Genomic DNA, 8,775 nt, shown 5'->3' with positions numbered 1-8,775 from the left:
GTCGCCACGAGAACGACTACTTCCCACAACGACCCGTGAACGACTACTTCCACTACTACCATAGCGTAACGACTACTTCCTCTACTTCCCTCGATGAACTTGAACCACCTCGGAAATGCACGCTTCAAAGGTATACCGCCGAGAACGACCGTCCGAGAACGAATGCTTGTGTTGTATGAGATGCACCCTTTGTCTGCACCGTGTCCGAAGTGTCTCTCGCTTCCATGCATCGACCCGTGGGAACCTGGTATTCAGGATCACCCCACCATCTTTTGCACGCTCCTGCCACACTTCCTTTGCACCGGTATCTCCATGACCTACCGGAACCGTTATGTTGCCGTGGCATCATTTTCAGATTCGTTACCGTGGCCCCTTTTTCCTGCCACCATGGCGACAAATGCTTCATATCTTATCATGTCAACATTTTCATAAATACTGCATAATACTTGCACATGTCATCCGCATCATGATAATAACTTTTAAAATGGTTAAAACTATTGTTGCATTAAATTACTAATGCACATGAGGATTTACCGAAATTGTTGTTTGATGTTTTTGGCCTTATTTAAAATGCCTAGCCGTGTATTTTATTTATGCTTCATCTCTTGCCATGTTTAACAACATTTAATATTGATGACTACATAACCGAGAGATAACTAAATAAGTCATGTGGTGTTTCGTCAATATGCAATTCGTTGCATATTGAGCTCCATTTAACTTGTAGTGTTGTTTGTGCACTTTGCCATGCCATGCATAATTAAACCGGACATGCATCATACTTGGTTGTGCATCATGCCATGTTTACGTGATGGTTGTTTACTATGTTGTTTGCTTCTTTCCGGGTTGCTTCTCTCGTTATCTTTGGTTCCGTTCCGAAGTTATGAAATTCGTTCGACTACGTCCACTTGTCTTCTTCATGGACTCATTCTTCTTCCTTGCGGGATCTCATGCAAGATGACCATACCCTCGAAATCACTTCTATCTTTGCTTGCTAGTTGCTCGCTCTTTTTCTATGCTGCGATACCTACCACTTGCTATATCATGCCTCCCATATTGCCATGTCAAGCCTCTAACCCACCTTTCCTAGCAAACCGTTGTTTGGCTATGTTACTACTGTGCTCAGCCCCTCTTATAGCGTTGCTAGTTGCAGGTGAAGATGAAGTTTGTTCCTTGTTGGAACATGGATATGTTGGGATATCACAATATCTCTTATTTTAATTAATGCATCTATATGCTTGGTAAAGGGTGGAAGGCTCGGCCTTATGCCTGGTGTTTTGTTCCACTCTTGCCGCCCTAGTTTCCGTCATACCGGTGTTATGTTCCTTGATTTTGCGTTCCTTACACGGTTGGGTGATAATGGGAACCCCTTGACAGTTCGCCTTGAATAAAACTCCTCCAGCAAGGCTGAACCTTGGTTTTACCATTTGCCTACCTACCACCATATACCTTCCCTTGGGTTCTGCAGACTCAAGGGTCATCTTATTTTAAACCCCCTCGGGCCAGTGCTCCTCTGAGTGTTGGTCCGAACCGAGCTGCCTGCGGGGCCACCTCGAGGAAACTTGAGGTTTGGTTTTACTCGTAGCTAGTCTCATCCGGTGTTGCCCTGAGAACGAGATACGTGCGACTCCTATCGGGATTTGTCGGCACATCGGGCGACTTTGCTGGTCTTGTTTTACCATTGGCGAAATGTCTTGTAACCTGGATTCCGAGTCTGATCGGGTCTTCCCGCTAGAAGGAATATCGTTCGTTGACCGTGAGAGCTTGTGATGGGCTAAGTTGGGACACCCCTGCAGGGTTTTGAACTATGACGCCCCGAGACCGATGTGCCAGGTGTCCTCCAGTTATTCTTGGAATGGGATGAAAACTGGCGTGTGGTCTTATTATAGTGTAGATAGACCGCCTGTCAAGTTTCATCGCATTCGGAGTTCGTTTGATAGCCCAACCGTTAACTATAGCGATAATATAGTCGGTCAAAACGTCGGACGTTTTCGGTCTCCGGAAACAGTTGCCGGGTCTCTCTCTTCTCTTCTCTCAGCCCAAGGCTTCCTGCACAGCCCACTACCTAACCGCCAGGCCCTACCTAACCTCTCTCGTCAGCCCGCGGCCATCCTCGCGTGCGTCCGAAAGTTGTCCCGAACCCGACCCGGGCAGTCATCACCCTTGGGTCCGGATCATCCCCAAACATCTACAAAACGTCTCCGTTTTGTTAGTTGGACTTCCTAACATATTTTTCTCGACCGTCCGATTAAGATCAGAGGGATCAAATGCCCCTAAACTTAGCCCTTTTTGCTATATATAGATCAACCAATAGCCTATTTTGGGCAAACCCTAAAAACTAGGAGAGATGTCCCATCTTTTCCTCCTTGCCGCCGCCACTCTCTCGCTTTCCGCTCGGGATCTCCTCCTCGATCCAAATCCCCCAACCAGAGACTCCCCTCGATCTCCACCTACACCCCCATCCTTCCCTGCCTCGAGCCAGGAGCTCGTCCTCGACCCCGAGCCACTTCTCCCGCCGGCAAACGAGGCCACCGACCAGGACCCCGTCGTCCCCCCAGTAGCAACCAGGAGCTCAAGCTCCCTCCTCTCTGTCAATGGCACCCTCGCCCCGAGCTCGCAGGGAACCATGCCAGCCGCCATGGAGCAGCAGCAGCATAGTCGGCCTTCGAGTTCGTTGCCGTCCCTCACCTCCGGCCGGATCGAGCCATCCTCGGCCTCTCCTCGTTCAACCACGCCCTCGCCTTCGCGCCTCCGGCGACCGGCCTCGTCGTCGCCGGCAACCCCAGGCAGGCCCCGTTGTGCCCCTGCCATCTCCTTGTCGCCTCTCCCTTCTTCTCGTCCGCGCTCGCCGGCGACAAGCACCGCCCTTCGCCGAAGATCTTCAGCAGGCCAGGTCGCGACCTCCCCTGCCCGCGAACTCCTTCTTCTTCCTTCCGCCGGCTCTCTCTGCTGTTCACGCTTCCCTCTCTCTCCCTTGCAGGACCCCGCCACCGGAGGTTGCCTCGCTCGCCCCGGATCTGGACGCCCATCGCCGGAGGCCGCCGTCCCGCCCCTGGAGACGCGCCCCTCCATCCCCTGCGCCTCCGTCTCTTCCTCGCCGCCGAACTCCTGCTTCAAGGCGCAGCCGACGCCCACTCATTCTGCTCGGGAACGAGCACGCCCCGCCTCTGCTTTGAACCAGGGGGCCGACACCTCCAGCGCCTGCGTTGACCCAGCGCGTGGGCCGCGCAAAGGCCCAGTCCGCCCGGCCTAGCCTCTGCTCCAGCGGGCCATGGCGCATGGTGAACAGCACCCCGCGCCCCTTCTTTTTTCCCTCCCGTTGGGCCAGCCATTTCGGCCTGTGTACATTTTTTCAGGGTCTGTGAATTTATCTTTTATTCCAAAGAACCCAGTTTTGCAGAGAACCCCCTAGACATCATGCATTTTATAACTCTTCAACCGCGCATCAGATTAAAACAAACTTAATATGAAACTTGCTTAGATTTTCATCTAATTTAATAATATGCAACTTTCATCTATGTTTAAAATGTTTAAAATGCTGTTTGTTTAAATTTGCTTAATAACTTGCTAAAATTATTTATTTCATAACTAAATAACCGTAACTCGGAATTTAATAAACTTTATATGCAAATGGGGTAGAAAAATGCCTAGTCTAACATGATAGCTTTACTTTGCATGTTTAATAACTCTAAAATATGGTTTAGGGCAGAACAGTACCAAACCGTAAAATATGCACATGAGGTTTTCCGGAATTGTTGTTTGTTATTTTCGGCCTCATTTAAACTTGCCTAGATAGATAGTTTCTTTATGCTTCATCTCTTGCCATGCTAACAACATTTAATCTTGTTGGGTACATAAACGAGAGAGAACTAAATAAGTCATGTGGTGTTTTCTTCAATATGCAACTCCATTGCATAACGAGATCCACTTAATTTGTAGGATTGTTTGTGCACTTTGCCATGCCATGCTTCATTAAACCGGACATGCATCATACTCGATTGTGCATCATGCCATGTTGATGTGTTGGTTGTTTACTATGTTGTTTGCTTCTTTTCGGTGTTGCTTCTTCGGGTTGGTTCCGATAACGTCGTGTGTGTGAGGATCCGTTCGACTACGTCCGTGTATCTTCTTCATGGACTCGTTCTTCTTCCTTGCGGGATTTCAGGCAAGATGACCATACCCTCGAAATCACTTCTATATTTGCTTGCTAGTTGCTCGCTCTTTTACTATGCCTATGCTATGATACCTACCACTTGCTTATCATGCCTCCCATATTGTTGAGCCAAGCCTCTAACCCACCTTGTCCTAGCAAACCGTTGTTTGGCTATGTTACCGCTTTGCTCAGGCCCTCTTATAGCATTGTTAATTGCAGGTGAAGATTGGAGTTTGTTCCATGTTGGAACATGGTTATTTTGTTGGGATATCACAATATCTCTTATTTAAATTAATGCATCTATATACTTGGTAAAGGGTGGAAGGCTCGGCCTTATGCCTGGTGTTTTGTTCCACTCTTGCCGCCCTAGTTTCTGTCATATCGGTGTTATGTTTCCGGATTTTGCGTCCCTTTCGCGGTTGGGTTATAATGGGAACCCCTTGACAGTTCGCTTTGAATAAAACTCCTCCAACAAGGCCCAACCTTGGTTTTACCATTCGCCACCTAGCCTTTTCCCTTGGGAGTCGCGTATCCCAAGGGTCATCTTTATTTTAACCCCACGGGCCAGTGCTTGTCTAAGTGTTGGTCCAAACTAGAGCCACTTGCGGCGCCACCTCGGGGAAACTTGAGGGCTGGTTTTAGCTGTACGTAGTGTTCATCTGGTGTTGCCCTGAGAACGAGATATGTGCAGCTCCTATCAGGATGTCGGCGCATCGGGCGGTCTTGCTGGACTTGTTTTACCATTGTCGAGGATGTCTTGTAACTGGGATTCCGAGCCTGATCGGGTCTTCCCGCTAGAAGGAATATCCTTCGTTGACCGTGAGAGCTTGTGATGGGCTAAGTTGGGACACCCCTACAGGGTTTTGAACTTTCGAAAGCCGTGCCCGTGGTTATGGGCAGATGGGAATTTGTTAATGTCCGGTTGTAGAAAACCTGAAGTTGATCTTAATTAAAATACATCAACCGCGTGTGTAACCGTGATGGTCTCTTCTCGGCGGAGTCCGGGAAGTGAACACGGTGTTGGAGTTATGCTTGACGTAGGTTGTTTCTAGGATCACTTCTTGATCATAGATTCTCGACCGTGCTTCGCTTTCTCTTCTCGCTCTCTTTTGCGTATGTTAGCCACCATATATGCTAGTCGATTGCTGCAGCTCCACCTCATACCTTTTACATTACCTATAAGCTTAAATAGTCTTGACCGCGAGGGTGTGAGATTGCTGAGTCCCCGTGGCTCACAGATACTTCAAAAACCAGTTTGCAGGTGCCGATGTTACCGAGCAGGTGACGCAACCAAGCTCAAGGAGGAGCTCGATGAAGATTTTGTCCTTTGTGTTGTTTCGTTTTAGTTGATCAGTAGTGGAGCCCAGTCGGGACGATCGGGGATCTGTGTAGCATTTGGGGTAGTCTTCTTTTATTTTGGTTCCGTAGCCGGACCTTGATTGTATTTGGATGATGTAATGCTTTATTCTTGTAATTGTGTGAAGTGGCGATTGTAAGCCAACTATGTATCTCTTTCCCTTATGTATTACATGGGTTGCGTGAAGATTACCTCACTTGCGACATTCCGAACCGAGCTGCCTACGGGGCCACCTCGAGGAAACTTGAGGTTTGGTTTTACTCGTAGCTAGTCTCATCCGGTGTTGCCCTGAGAACGAGATATGTGCGACTCCTATCGGGATTTGTGGGCACATCCGGCGGCTTTGCTAGTCTTGTTTTACCATTGTCAAAATGTCTTGTAACCAGGATTCCGAGTCTAATCGGGTCTTCTCACTATAAGGAATATCGTTTGTTGACTGTGAGAGCTTGTGATGGGCTAAGTTGGGACACCCCTACAGGGTTTTGAACTTTCGAAAGCCGTGCCCGCGGTTATGGGCAGATGGGAATTTGTTAATGTCCGGTTGTAGAGAACTTGACACTTGATTTAATTAAAATGCATCAACCGCGTGTGTAGCCGTGATGGTCTCTTTTCGGCGGAGTCCGGGAAGTGAACACGGTTCTTGTGTTATGCTTGAACGTAAGTAGTTTCAGGATCACTTCTAGTTCACGACCGCTGCGTTGCTTCTCTTCTCGCTCCCTTTTGCGTATACTTAGTGTTTGCTGCAGCTCCACCTCACTACCCTTTTCCTACCCATAAGCTTAAATAGTCTTGATCGCGAGGGTGTGAGATTGTTGAGTCCCCGTGGCTCACAGATACTTCCAAACAGTTGCAGGTGACGATGATACGAGTGCAGATGACGCAACCGAGCTCAAGTGGGAGCTCGATGAAGATCTTGTTCGTTGTTTTGTTTCTTTTCTGGTTGATCAGTAGTGGAGCCCAGTTGGGGCGATCGGGGATCTAGCATTTTTTTTGATAGAAAGATAGTAAGGGAACCCCCTATAGTATAATTGATGCAACAAACCCAAATTGCAAGTACCATGCCTTGAACCTGGGTGGGTGGGTTGTCTTTCTTTATTTTGGTTCCATAGTCGGACCTTGATTGTATTCTGGATGATGTATGATATATTTATGTATTGTGTGAACTGGCGATTGTAAGCCGACTCTTTATCCCTTTCTTATTCAATACATGGGATGTGTAAAGATTACCCCTCTTGCGACATGCCTACTATGCGGTTATGCCTCTAAGTCGTGCTCCGACACGTGGGAGATATAGCCACATCGTGGGTGTTACAAGTTGGTAATCAGAGCCTTCCCCGACTTAGGAGCCCCCTGCTTGATCGAATCGCTGACGTTGTTGAGTCTAGAAGAAAATGTTTTGTGTCTTAGGATTATATATATCGGAGAGTAGGATTATTTTTACTCCTCAGTCCCTTCGTCCATCATATCTTTTCCTCGTTTCAAATGCTTTCTCATGCCGGTGCACCTCTTAATCGTTCATTTCTCTCTATTCATATCCAAAGTGCTGAATATTTCTCAGAAGATTTGTTTCCATTCTCAATCCGTTCAAGTTATTTTGAGGTTGTTATCTCATTCTGGCCATTTAATTCAACCGATGCAATCTCTCTTCAAAATCATTCCAACGGTGTTTCTCTTAAGTGGGCCCTAACCCACAGGTCTTTTCCCGGGATCTTATCTGACGCTTCTAATTTTCCCAGAGCTATCCTAAATTATTTTCGAAGTTTGACGTAAGAATGAATCATCATCAGTCATATGTATTTCTCCAAGATCTGTCAAATTCTTTTCACCGTTGGGTCAACCTTTCTATTCGTCATCCCGGAGTATCTCAATAATTAATGGTGGTGTTTCTCATCGTCATTCTCGGATTTTGAAGACCAAAGAAGAGTTTTTCCTCCAAATCTTACCCGTTCTCTCAAGATTCATGGTTCTAGCTTGATGCCATCCGCTCATAATTGTTTCCGATTGTGAGAATTCTTTTCATCCATCCGAAGCAATTCAGGAGTCTTTTCAGTTTGATTCTCCGAAGACCATCATTTCAGGTTTTTTTTCATTCTCAGCCTTCAGCTATCATTCTCCAAATCTAACCTGTGCATCATTCAAGTATTCTCTAATCAGCTCGTGATCTCTTCGTTCTCTTGTATCAAATCCCCTCAAGTATCTTTATTCGTTCTCTAATTCTTCCTGGTGTTTCTTTATCTTTACTTTGTTCTTTCCAATCCTACCGGTGGTTCGTTGAAGTCCTTCTCAAGATTGCACTATATCTTTCTTAATCTTTCTCAACGAAAATAAGTAGTATGCCAAATCCGTGGCTTGCCATCAATCTAAATTGGTGAAGGATGTGCATAACATAATTCTTATTATTGTTCCATCCAAGTGATTAATTCCTTATTCCGGAGGTTCATAAAAATTCTTGGTTTTATTGTTTCATCTTTTCTTTTCCCGGAGTTCCAAGCTCTCATCATCACGAAGATCCATCTAATAATTGCAAGGCTTCATCTTTTTCTTTTCGACTTCCTTTTGTTTGATCATTCTTTTATTACAAGAGTTCTCATGGAGGCTCTACATGGTGGTTTGTCAAGGATTTGTTTCATTCTTCATTTGTTCTTCAAGTTTTCTCTCAAAGTTAAGATCCACCAAGCTATACTCTAAAATAAACAAGGTGCTCAACACATGTTTTGTTTTGAGGAGGTCAAGCATTCTTCATCTTGCACTCCGAAGTGCAATTCTTTCATATCTCATCTTTTGAGGTGGTGTTATGTCACTCTTGACAATTTCTCTTTGTTTGTCGTGATTCAACAGTTGTCAGGAATGAGATAATTAAATCCATCAATTACTTTGTTGGAGTATCTTGGTTTAGATTTCACCGAAAGCCTTCCATTGGGAATGTTGCTATGGTGATGCTTATCAATGACCCAAGTTCTTTATTTATCCTCCTGGTGAAATAAGTTTTCTCGTCTCCTTGTTCATATCAATCCAATCTATTGTTTTTCGTTAGTGACAGAATTTCACATCTTAATTTTGAGAAGTTTTCCATAAGCCCGCTGCAAGCTTACTCTTTTCGTTGTTGGTTTTTCCAACAACTCCGTTCAACCCTTCTCCTGAAGATGTTTTTTTTCAAGCTCATTTGAGGTAGAAGATGTTGTTTTCTTCTCCGTTCCTTTAATTCCATTCTTTCATTTCTTCCGGAGGCATTGTGATGTTGCTCTCTTCAATCATCATCTCAGATTGT

The sequence above is a fragment of the Triticum dicoccoides genome, chromosome 2A (assembly GCF_002162155.2).
Source record: "Triticum dicoccoides isolate Atlit2015 ecotype Zavitan chromosome 2A, WEW_v2.0, whole genome shotgun sequence".
Lineage (NCBI taxonomy): Eukaryota > Viridiplantae > Streptophyta > Magnoliopsida > Poales > Poaceae > Triticum > Triticum dicoccoides.
Note: the sequence above shows the minus strand (reverse complement) of the source record.